Raw genomic sequence first — 12,731 nt, 5'->3', positions numbered from 1 at the left:
AAACCACTTTAAAGCAACATTTACTCGATTACTTATTAATTATTATTATAATATAGCGCCTTATATGTTCTTTCCTCTGATTACTGTACTACAAAAGGCGAAACAGGAATTACATTTAACCATGTAGGTATAATGAAAGCAAAATAGCTTATTAACACGAGCTTCCGCAAACTTGAGCTTGCTTCTTCAGGTGTGGTGTATCTATATTTAAATTAGCCTAGCAAGCATATGTAATTATTTCGTCAACGGGCAAAATTTGGCAAGGTGATAAATTTTGTTTATGCGTTGTTTGTTTTAAACCTTACCAAAATATAAAAAAACCGGAACACGCACAATAGTAGCTTGAAAACACCGGTAAGGAAAATACCAATACACGGAAAATATAAATAACTATAATAAAAATAACCGGTTGTAGGTCGATTCCACCCACGGACGATTCAACCTTAGACGATGTAACCCACAGATGAAGATTTAAGTCAAGGAGGATTCAACCAATAACGGTTGTTAGGCCCATTAAATTGCCTAAAACCTTTTGTAACCAAACTTTTTCTTAACCAGGAAACTTCCCGCTTGACAACTAGTCAATTAGCTCTTTTGCCTCACTAACTTTTAATAGCATTTTCTTTGATAAAAACACCCATCTTACTTTTATAAAACCCAAACGTAACTGAATAAACTATTGGTCCCCAACCTATCGTACCAATTCACCATCATTAATCACCGAGAAAAAAGGATTCGCGTGACATGCTTCGGGGAAGAGTTGTAGGGAACAAAGAACGTGTACGTGTATCTACAATTACAATTTCCTAAAGACGATAAAAACGGTCACAAGTGCCACAACGGTAAAATATTACTACACAACAACAAACTACACCGCAAACTAATGCCTTAAAAATAGGATTATATAACATTAAAATGCATTGCTTCTTAAAACAAGTGCGTAAAGATATTCTCGTTACATCTCCCCCCTTCCCGCTATCATTCCCGCCCTCGGGAAAACTAATTTCTTTAAATAACATATTCCGAAAGATTACGTTTTCGTTTTAATCATCAGGCGCGCCGTTATTGACTCTCACCTGGTCACTCAATATTGTATAGATTTTGTAGTTGTATTAAACAACCTAAGGCTGGAAACAGCCCGAAGAAATGTTCCAGTTTGATCTCGTTTCTTTTATCGATCAGTGAGCCAGTATTTTCCCCTGAAACGCTTTTGACCAGCCACCACCTGTCTGCCGGCGCCGTATACTGAATGGTGCAAATCATATTTTGTGCCAAAGATTCCTTCCTTCTTTTTGCCGTGGACTGGGCGTCACCCTGTGAGGTCACTTGACACTGGACAGTTTTATTGAAATTTCTGGTTCTCTTTTGTGCCCCGGAAATTTCGTTTTCAACCAGAGTGATCACTTCTTTCTGATTGCTTTGTTCCAGACGTGGATGTGCGTTTACCTTCAATACATCCCGCGAAGATTCCTTTATGCCATCATCGAATGCAATGGCCTGTCGGCTGGCAGCGAAGAAATCCCTGCCTCTTCCCACATTTGCGGTTAAAGCTTCTGACGATTTGTGGCTCTTCAGGCCACGTAGTAATGCCAAGTAAAGTATTTCGTTCTTTATGCTGTCTTGGTTTCGTCCCCTGTAGGCCATGTCGCCCAGTTTCTTTAAGGCATTGACAAATGAGCGTGTTGACTCGTTCGGTCCTTGTACTCCGTCTAACAAGTTGTTCTTCAGCTTGTTGATTACAACATCGGACTGTCGAACTTCTAAAGCTCTTTTTATCAGCTCACCGTATGGCAGATCGAACAGCGAAGCATCTCTCCCTCGTACGTCCCAGCTTAAATCTTCATCGAAGCTGTTGATTAGTAGATGCTTCTTCAAAGCAGAATTCGCTTCAATAGCCATACAATAAGAGTCGAAACGTTTGAGAAAACTTTGGAAATCCTCCTTGGACTTGTATACTTTGGAGGAGGAATAACGCAATAGATAGCCATCGTGAAATTCCCACAAGTTAGGCGATTAATTTCAGTGACTGCGGGATCCTGGCGCGCTCGCCAATTGTAACCAAACTTTTTCTTAACCAGGAAACTTCCCACTTGACAACTAATCAATTAGCTCTTTTGCCTCACTAACTTTTAATAGCATTTTCTTCGATAAAAACACCCATCTTACTTCTATAAAACCCAAACCGTAACTGAATAAACTATTGGTCCCCAACCTATCGTACCAATTCACCATCATTAATCACCGAGAAAAAAGGATTCGCGGGTAGCGTGACATGCTTCGGGGAAGGGTTGTAGGGAACAAAGAACGTGTGCGTGTATCTACAATTACAATTTCCTGAAGACGATAAAAACGGTCACAAGTCCCACAACGGTAAAATATTACTACACAACAACAAAGTACACCGCAAACTAGTGCCTTAAAAATTGGATTATATAACATTAAAATGCATTGCTTCTTAAAACAAGTGCGTAAAGATATTCTCGTGACACTTTTAAGTACAGTACTGCGTGTTTGTTTACAAAGCGTTTATCAGGCGCGGATACCGCTTTTACCAGTATATATCAATACACATGTTGTATTGAAATTAAAACAAGTTTATGTATCGTGTTGTAATGAGTATGTCTGTTTAGCGAAAAATAAATAAAGCCTACACGTCGATTACAAGTCAAACCTTAGAAATGCTGTTTGTTGATGACAATGACGACTGCCCGCGAAAAAGTTTGAAGCGGGAGATTGAACATTTTGAGAATAGTATAAGTCGCCTGCGTCCAATGAATTGTCCATGGGTTGAACAGTCCGATCATCAAAATGACCAAAGAGGAAAATATATGAAATCAGAATTTAACAAACTGGTAATGGAAATATTCAAAATATATCAAATTTGATTACAGTTACTTTTTGTTCTGATTTCCGGACAATGTCTTTCTCATACCAAGGACAGCAAAAATCTGACACCAAAAGTCCCCATCCAGGACGTTCAACAACAAGCGGAAAGAAAACCGCCTTTCTTAGGACGAAAAATAAGTGCTGTTGCCCAAGATTATTGTAACTGGACGTCGAGGGCATAACTTTCAGAAAGTTTACAGTCAACGAGTTCTCGCCTAGTCTTTGTCCTCCTCCAATAGACGTCAGTAGACAAGTTACAGACTTATAGGTCTTCCGAACTCCTCCCTATAGGCCTACAGTTGGGTCGACACTAAGCAGCAGACATGGCCCTGTGATAACAGGGTCCTTCGTCAGCCAATCTCTTTCAGCCTCGGATATTGATTATAGGTGTGGGTAAGAGTTGACCATTATAGCATCAACATAAACAGGACCTCACATTTGTGGCATGTCAGCTTCGTCACTGCCTCTGTTTCCCTCACTCAGTCTATACGCTGGTGACTTCAACTGACACCACGTTGACTGAGAATACAAGTATACAACAAAAGGGACGGTAAAGCCCTGGTTTCTTGGGAAACCATGCACTAACAACTTGACCAGCTCAGCCCAAACTTTTCTTCTCCGGACGATGGGGAACAACAATAAATTCCTATACTTGGCATTCGCGAGCATCGAAGTTGACAGCCAACTACCGAACATATGTCTGTTTGAGAAGTTCCCAGCAGAGTTGTAATGACCCGAGGACTTGAGTCAGTTTTTCAAAGACTTCACTTGACTCGAACTCTTTTCTAAGAAAGTGTAGAAAATGACTTGATTTGATTCGAATCAGTATTTGCAATGGCTTGACTTGACTCGAGTCGATTGTTTTTTATTACATTTTGTAGTATTAAGATAAAAGGAATCTCTGTTTGGTTCAATTACATCAAAGAGTAACTTAAAATGAATATATTTCTTTAGAGTAAGAGCGCATACGGCGCAACCAAATGGAGCAAATTTTGTAATAATTCTAAACGATTCTGGTTTACACAAATGATATTTTTGCTTTCTGTTTGGCTTGGCTAAGAGTATCAACTAACTCGACTTGATTCGATTTTTCTTTACTTGAGTCTTAAGGTAAATGGCTTGACTTGCGACTTGAGTTTGATGGCTTTATTATACGACTTTGGAAGTTCCCGCTATACCTATATCGACCATCACTTATAACTGCTTGCAAACTCGCGAAATCAATTTCAAGCACTGCAGTGAAGCAATAAAACTTCTGAAAGGTATACTGGAAATGCAGTCGTCTGATTTCATGAACCCTGACCAGGCTATAATCAAGACTTCAGCAGCGTCCTACTACTTGCGACAAAAAAAATGTCACGCTGCAATCGAACCAATTATTCATCGTGCTACTATCCTGACAGTGGAACCTACAAATGCTCGTATCTTTGTGCCTCATCTTCATGATTCGCTTCAAACAATTTTTCTCTAGTTAAGTTTTCCGTCGCCCTCTATGAAAAAAGCCAGGTAAGGCTCACGGTTCAGACAATACCCGAGACTCATAATTTTTGTTGAACCTATATGTCTACCACGATTTTTTTGCTACTTGCGAAAGCACAGAATCCCGAAAATCTGAAGAAGAACCCTGTAATCGTGATCCCAATACCTCAAAAATCAGAATTCGATAGAAGACCCAAAGAGCCATCATCTGATAAATCTCTCTTCAGTGTCTTGCATGTCCCATTGAAGATTCCCCGCGTCGAACACTTAATCGTTCTTCTCTTCTTTATGAACAAGCTGGGTTCTTCGTCGCGGGAATTTAACCGTAGACAATGCCACTCTTATGACCCAAGACATCGACACAGTTTCGAGGTAAAGGAAAATGTTGGCGCTGTGATATTAGACCTCATATATATATATTTTATTATCAAAGCATTTGCAATAAATTTGCTGCTATTTTCTCAGATAATTTTAATTCCTTTACTTTTTCTAAAAACGCAGCAATAAAAGGATATATTTTCTAATTTTGTATATCTACATAACAAATCGGACAAAAAAGTAATATGCGGTTGAACAGTTTGATACTTTATACATTTGTTCCAGTAGTCAGTGATCGGGAATTAAGAATTAAGACTTTAGGATGGTACACGAGTCTTGTGAGAAGTTTAGTCCACTTTGTGACGTAACAATACTTAACTCATAAAAAGCAGTGTCCCAAGCACGTAATGTGCTTGTAGTCGAGTACATTTTATAATAGAATAGATTTTACGATCGTCTTCCGAACATAAATGTCATCTGTAAGGGTACTTTTAATTTAATTTAATTTAATTTAACGTTTAATCCACCAAGCTAAAGGTGCCAAAATGTAGTTTTCCAGATCAATCATATTTTCTTCGCTGTATCAAATTTTATAACTATGTGATAATTATATCAATTAATGTAATATAAAATTGTGTAAAACATAGAATTCTCGTCTATCGAATCAGCGAAGCATAACACTGCGTGACGTAATCGATTGCTTCGTGCTTACTGTGTGTGCTTTAAGACTTATCAGTCTCTTTTTGCTATTACGTTCAACGCCGCAACATGTCTTTATGCTGTTGTTGTCACAATGTTTTATCTTGATGTATTCGTTGAAAGAACCTTCAATATAATCAGAATATAAAGTTGTCGAGGTGTACAATTAATTCTAAGATTAAGAAAAGCGAAACAACGACCTTGAGACTCATTTACTTCGAGGACAATAAACAGTTCAACAGAGAAACATTGTAATTGAAGTGGTCGCCCTTACAGGCTAAGAAACGATAAACCACCATTTCATTACAACTTATTTACTTGCGATTGACCTTTTACCTTTAGATCCACACATAAATGTAAATACTGTAACGTAGTTTGTTCTGTATTTTCTGCAGAATTTTAGTAGGTATAAGTCGCAAGGCGCCACACTGACTTTAATAGTTAAGAATGGTAATAAAAAGTAGAATGTCAATTTCTCAATAGAAAAACAATCTACGGCTCATGAGGCCAATTTCTGTAACCCGCGGTACGGTGCCTTCTTGAGTTTTTATTGTAATGAGGCCCGCAAAAACAACCGATTTTGTTGTGTCCAATGATCATAGAGTTCGGTAATTTGCATAGAATTTTGATTTATGGCTGTAACAATCTTGTACATACTCGTGTGTATACTATCACACATGGTTTCGTCGCACTACATACTGTGTATTGTTCCTTCTTTTTTGTCATTTTCTAGCAAAGCATTGTTTTAATTGGTAAAAATTTTTTGAGATGATTTTTAAAACTTTTACTACTTTTTGCGCTCCCGCGTCTATACTACACGCAGCATGCAATACGTGTGTTAACACGATTATTCACTATTGTTTTTTTGAAATTCCTTTGTTTGGGTGCGGCCAGTCATCAAGTAGAGATGTTGAATTTATTCTACTTTACAGTAACTCCTTCTTGGGTAGAGCGTGACTGGCTGAAACTGAATGACTGACATGACTGGATTGAGCGCAGCAGAGAGCTTGTAATAAACAAAGTGAAGTGTCTTCACCAGGGGTACATATCACCAAATTAAGTCCGGTCTATTTACATCCATCAATGTTATACATAGGAATTAAAAAACGTGGAATTTTATTAATAAAGGTTTCAGAGTTAAGATATTTAAATTTTACACTAGGTGAATAAGCAACATAAACATTTAAAAATTATGTTATTGTTTTATTATGTTAAAAATTGCAGGTAAAACCTGTAGCTTAACTATATAGGCTATAAACAACCACTGGATTAAATGATACTTTGCAGCGTTGCACATGATAATTTCTATGAGCGTTTTGGTAGCCAATTATAGGTTTCAAATTTTATCAAAAAGTTTTGTTGTAATATAGTAATGATCAAAGCAATTCATAAAATCCATCAAACAATTTTTGCGCTATAGATCGCTTTTCTCGTCGGTATTTTTTACCACACACTTACTACAAAAGCCCAAATTTGGTACCATGCAACGATCACTCTCCCCCATACATACATTCGTACAATAACTGTCAATTTATTGTGTACATTTTGAAAAGTCGTATATTTTGACTATTATTACATGTTTTTGCTAGGTTTACAACCATAAAATAGTCGCAAACAAGAGAATGCGAAAAAAGAAAAAAATGAAGACTTAAAAATGCCTACACTGTCATTCATGTGTTTAAAATTTAAACACAATTTTACTTCTTTAAACATGTTAAAGTGTTTAATTATGTGTTTAAGTGTATAAATTTTGTTAATTTGACAAAATTTAAACACTTTATGGGTTAAACACCACAATCCATGACACGTTTAATAATGATTTATGCCTATTCTACACTTTTTCCACGCTTTAGGCGTTTAAATGTTAAACACATAACACAAAGATTACAAAATGTGTCAAACAAAAAGGTGTTTAGGAGGAATGTGTTTATTTTGATGAGTTTTATTGAATTATATCTTATACTTTAAGTTGCTTTAGAAAGAATCCATCAAAAACAGTTTGGTACTATATGCTTTAGACTTGTTCGCATTACCCAATTACACGAGCTATTGTTCAGTATAAATTTGTATCTCGGACTCAATTCTTAGGTTTAAAGTTGGCAACTTGAAGTCGTTTTAAAAATTTTCCTGTATGGAGTGGCTGAACACTAAATTGTATTGTTCAGGCCTTACTGTAGGCTATATTTCAAAGGGGTGAAAGGGGCCTTGGCCACCCCGACCCCATATTTTGTGTCTATATAGGTTTCTACATCGGGTGGCGGTGTCTTAAAACCAACAATTTGTATAGTTCTCTTTGTAATCTCATGAAATATTTGATCCCCCCCCCCCCAATTTTTTTCAGGCTACGCCACTGGCTGTGATTGGTTTTCAAGTAAAGCCATTCACCCAGGAATGGAGGGTGAAAAACCAATTACCATACTTTGCCCATCAAAGTTTGAAATTACTCGGGCATGGCCTAACGTGGGCGTTCTTTTCTCGTCGTTTGATTGAAAGGTAAATGACAAGCGTTCACCATCAGTTAGTGGAACGTCTGAATAACGTTTGTTCATATAATGTAGATTGTGTATCTGAAAATAGTAAGTTATAACTATTTATTCCATGTTTAAATAACTCAAAACCTAAAATATTAAAATAAAAAAACTTTCATAACATTACATTAAACTTATTGTTTTACATTAGAACAAGTAATTGTTGTTTTTATTTACTTTTTATCCAGCAAGTTTGCTATTTAAAAATTATTTTAAGTTCTATGAAATATCTTGTTAAATTCTACCATGGTCAAAAATGTGGGCGCGCATTTACCTCCTTCAGGCAGCTAGGCTAAAAGCTATCTCTAAAATCTGAACCCTCTTTTCAGCTTACATATAGACAGCGAATTGTTTTATGACGTTTCGTAGGGCTGTAGCTTATTGCCACAGTTTGTTTTCGGTAGCCTATATAGGTAGCCTGGTGTAGCGTATTTCGCTGTATGGATCAGGTTTGTTACTACAAGGCCTAGGCTATATTCCAGGCATAAAGGTTTACAGAGTTACAGACAATAACAAATATTTATAGCATGTTTTCGATACCCGGTGGTGCCATACCGTTGTAATGCTCTTGGGAAAGGCAATGGCCTTCGGTAAGCATTTGATTTTGATAATTTAGTACTGTAGAAAGAAAATTGTTGTAATAACTGTATAATGATAAATTTCCTAGCCTACAATATAAAATATTTTTGTACTCAGTAGTCTATAACAGTTTATACTAAGCTGTTTCTTTACAGGCGTTTTCTGTAGAAAGTTATTGGAAAAACTTAGAAACTTATGTCGGAAGAGAAGCCATCCACCTGTGCCATCACATATGGTAGGGTCAATCGGCCCTATTGCGGCCACGACGCTTTTGCGGCCGGTAAATTTTTTTCTGAAATTACCGAAAAATTTTACAACGAAAAATAATTTTTTTTAAATTAGCCTCATCTAATATTCCTAACAAACAACTCCAGCAAATTTCAGGAAGTTACTCCAAGTAAAACGTTTGTTATTACCCTTAGAACGTGACTACCTCAAACAGAGACCAGAACGATATGAAAAACAGCCAAAAATTTTTTTTCACTCTGCAAACTAAACTGCTGTTTCTCCCGCAAATGTTGCTCTTTTTTCATTCTTTTTTCGCACACGAGTAGCTGTATCCTTCTTCTGTGTATGTACAAAATTTTAGGTGTCTATGTGTATTTTTTCAATGTTTTTTTTTATTTTTCTGTGTTTCATCACAATTACAAAACAACCCCCTAAATGCGGACAGCATAACGTGGTCATTCTCGTTTATCAAATGCTTTGTTTGCACGTGATTATTTGCTTACTTTGGTCTACTTGCGCAATATGGAGTTACCAAGTAAGAAATCAAGGAACTCTTACGATCAAGTAATGCTAAATGCAGCTCTTTCAGCTATTTGCTAAAGTGGAAAAGAGGTCCGGTTGAACCGTCATGGGTAGCTTGTGATTTCTGGGACCATACCAAATGCATCAACCTCAATATCGAGGTTAATGAAATTGAAAACGTGCAGTGGTATTGTGATATGTTTGTGTGAAAATGGTGCTGATAAAATTTTTCGGTTCTTTTTTCATTAGCATCGACTCTCAAGTGGTATTTTCTTGAATTGTTTCTTGTCGCATGAAATAAACAAATACATTATCAGAAAACATGTTGTACCATAAAGTTTTAACATGTAGGCTACACGAGTATAAGCTTGCCGCCTTATTCCTTTGGAATTTTTCTTGTACTCGATGCAGGCTAAGCGTAATGACTCACTTTTTATTTTGCATTACACTGTAAACGTACGATAATCGTTACGGTTAAGTTACGCTTATAGGATATGTGAGGTATACTAAAAACGTTTAAAACTTGACCGGTCCATTATACAAACGCAAAAGTAAAAACGAATCGTAGTGGTTGCGCATCGTTTTACACCAACCAAGTTACCTGAATATTCTTCTCCCTTATTCTTACAATATTTATACATACATATATTTATTATGCAGTTATTCGATGAATCAATGAATAAAAAAAATTTATTTTGCATTGCTTGTAACTCCAATGTTCTTCTTCAGTCTTGCACACAACAAACGGCAATACTGTAAAAGGCTAAATTCTTCATAAAAATACGTCCGCAAAAGCAGGGAAATGCGGACGCATTTATGGAGATTGGTGGCCGCATTTGCAAGGAGTGTCCGCAATTACCCGGAAAAAGTAGTCTTGGAAGAAATCGTTTTGCTCCGTTTTTGCATCAACAGAAAATAATATAAAATTATAGTAAAAAAGTAGATTAAATTCTGCACAATATGGTGAAAAAATTTTTTCGCTAGCCCCAGGCAAACGTATTTAACATGAGATTTAAATCGCAAAGAAAAAATGTGGCCGCAATACCGCCGATAGACCCTAGTAAACAACCCTCATCATTAGGTTTCCTCCAACTACACTGGCAGGTGATGCAGAATTATATATTTTTGATCCACATGAAATTTTTATTATTAACAATATTAAGTTAATTTTAAAATATACTGTGCATGCCAAAAAGTGTTGCTTCAGTGGTGGATTGGCTTAGCACCAGGTTCAAACAATGCGAACTTATTGCAAATGTCCAGTGTTACTACTTTTGTAATGTTCTTGGGTAAGCCATTATTAATCTTTACTCTTCTGGTCCTGGTGAGCAGTGCCAGGGTTGGTCAATATGTTATAAAATTCAATAAACAAATGAAAATTGAGTTTTTGTGGAAAACTGCAGAGAGTGGAGGAATCATTGCCGAGTCCGAGTCTTCCAAAGACATTCGAGAAGAAAGATTCTGACACCTTATCAAAAAGCTTGATTACATCTCACTACTGTTTTAAAAGCTATATTGTTTAGTTTTATATTTTTAATCACTGTAGATTCAGAATGGACAAAAAAGGGCTACTGAAGTTATTAGACAACATTTAGAAAAGGAAGAATCAGGATGGGAATACGGTCTACTAAAACAGGTATTTAAGACCAATGTCTGTCTTTCACCAAGAAGCAATTAGTTTAATGTAAAGATGGATGCATTAGTGCAGAGGTTGGGAACCTATGGCTCGCGAGCCAGATATGGCTCTTTTGATGATGGCATCTGGCTCGCAAATAAATCTAAGCTGGCATTTCTTAGCTCAATTGTTACGAATAAAACTTTTCAGTTATTTGTAATTTTGTAATTTCTGTATCATGCAGCACCAGAAATCGCATTAACAGTAATTAGCATGTTATTAAAGAGTAAATTCAGACATTTACCGTTGTCTAAAATAGTTGGTTTTGCTTAAAAATGCACACGTTAGTTGCATTAAGTGTTGAAAAATATTATATGGCTCTAACGGAAATAAAAATTAACAATATGTGGATTTCATGGCTCCTTCGCCAAAAAGGTTCCCGACCCCTGCATTAGTGGAATCATTGAAAAGTTTTCATTATTAGGACAAATGCCTTTTGTTAGTGTTTGAAAGAAACTTATTATAAGGTGTTTTAGATTTTCATACTTTTGTAAGAGAATACAGTTGTAGATCATGTTTAGAGGCTGCAACATGGTTATTGATATAGTGATAAATTTTGCAGATTGAGGAAAAATTCAGAAATGTTTATCAATTTGATTACAATACGATATAAGACGCTTGCGTAAGCATGCTAACCACGCTAGACAACAAATGTAACAGCAATGTTGAGCGGCAATGCCATGAGACTGAGGTGAGCAATCTGAGCATTCATCCAGCAATTAACAAAAATCAAATTTGGTTGTTTGTGTATTAGCTTATTGCTTTGTTGAAGAATAATGTGTTCAGATCTTGAGACATTTTATATATATTGAGGTGAAAATAGATTCATTATTAATAGTGTAAAAACCTAACAAAACTTTTGACATAGGATCCATCACCAGAGAAAGAACTTAATCTCTTTTTGAGGTCACAAAAACAACTTTGGCCGACCCGCAAAACAAATCTTTTTGATGCAATGCAGACTGTTAATGTGAGTTGTAGTTGCTTTATTTAACTGGTGGCTTTACAGAACAATTTGTATACATTGACATTTTTGTTTTAATTTTTTAGGCATTTCGGATTAGTTTAAACTCCAGAAAGAAAACACTGCCAAGTTTGCTTGTTTCTTATAACGAAGCCGGAACCATGAAAACATTCATTGTTGCTGATTCAATCCACTTCAGATGTAACAACGATTCGAGGGGGGTGTTAGGCTATTTAATGCAACTTATCGGTTGTTATTATTATTATTATTGTATATTATTATTACTCACGGGTGCCGGAAGAGGAAGGGCAGAGAGGCCATCGCCCCCTTTTCTTTCTTTATTTTCCAAAATGACATTCAAAAAGTGTCCTATTTTCGAATTTTGCCCCCTGCCAAAAATAATTCCGGCGCCCGTGATTGTACCTGCCTTGTTTCTGTTGCGCTACTGTAATAAACGCTATTTTGGAAATTTTGACTGCCAAGTGACAATACGCATAAAATAGTAAACACCTAGTTAGTAAACACGTACAACATTTAAACATAAACACCAAAGATAATAAACACCTAGTTAGTAAACACCTACAACATTTAAACACAAAACAGAATAAACATGTGCGATTTAAACATGTAACCATTTTAGGCGTTTCTTTTTGGCCTCACTTTTCGTGTTTAATTAAAGTGTTTAACAAAATAACAGTGTATGGCCACAAAAATTTGAGTTTTTTTGAATTCGTGAAGGGCGGGGGCCATGGCCCATCATAGCTCTTCCTTTAGTTACGCTTTAGAGAATATAGCACTAAGTTAAATACAAAGTGATTTCTTTACTTTGGTGGTTTCTTTATTTATTGGTTAA

General features: G+C 36.3%; 1 long non-coding RNA gene across 4 annotated transcripts; it reads left to right on the top strand.

The window, feature by feature from the left end:
- The first annotated feature begins 7,046 nt into the window (after nucleotides 1-7,046).
- On the top strand, nucleotides 7,047-12,604 carry LOC143459895 (uncharacterized). 4 transcript variants are annotated; one of them, XR_013117795.1, is made up of 7 exons: nucleotides 7,047-8,500; nucleotides 8,645-8,769; nucleotides 8,912-10,343; nucleotides 10,786-10,875; nucleotides 11,477-11,605; nucleotides 11,783-11,884; nucleotides 11,965-12,604. It is a non-coding gene; the product is annotated as an uncharacterized LOC143459895 (long non-coding RNA). The 4 variants fall into 4 exon arrangements; XR_013117793.1 differs by lacking the exon at nucleotides 8,912-10,343; XR_013117796.1 differs by lacking the exons at nucleotides 7,047-8,500; nucleotides 8,645-8,769 and having other exon boundaries at nucleotides 8,776-10,343.
- Nucleotides 12,605-12,731: the final 127 nt, after the last annotated feature.

This window comes from Clavelina lepadiformis, chromosome 5 (genome assembly GCF_947623445.1).
Source record: "Clavelina lepadiformis chromosome 5, kaClaLepa1.1, whole genome shotgun sequence".
NCBI lineage: Eukaryota > Metazoa > Chordata > Ascidiacea > Aplousobranchia > Clavelinidae > Clavelina > Clavelina lepadiformis.
This window is presented reverse-complemented; position numbering and strand designations above follow the sequence as displayed.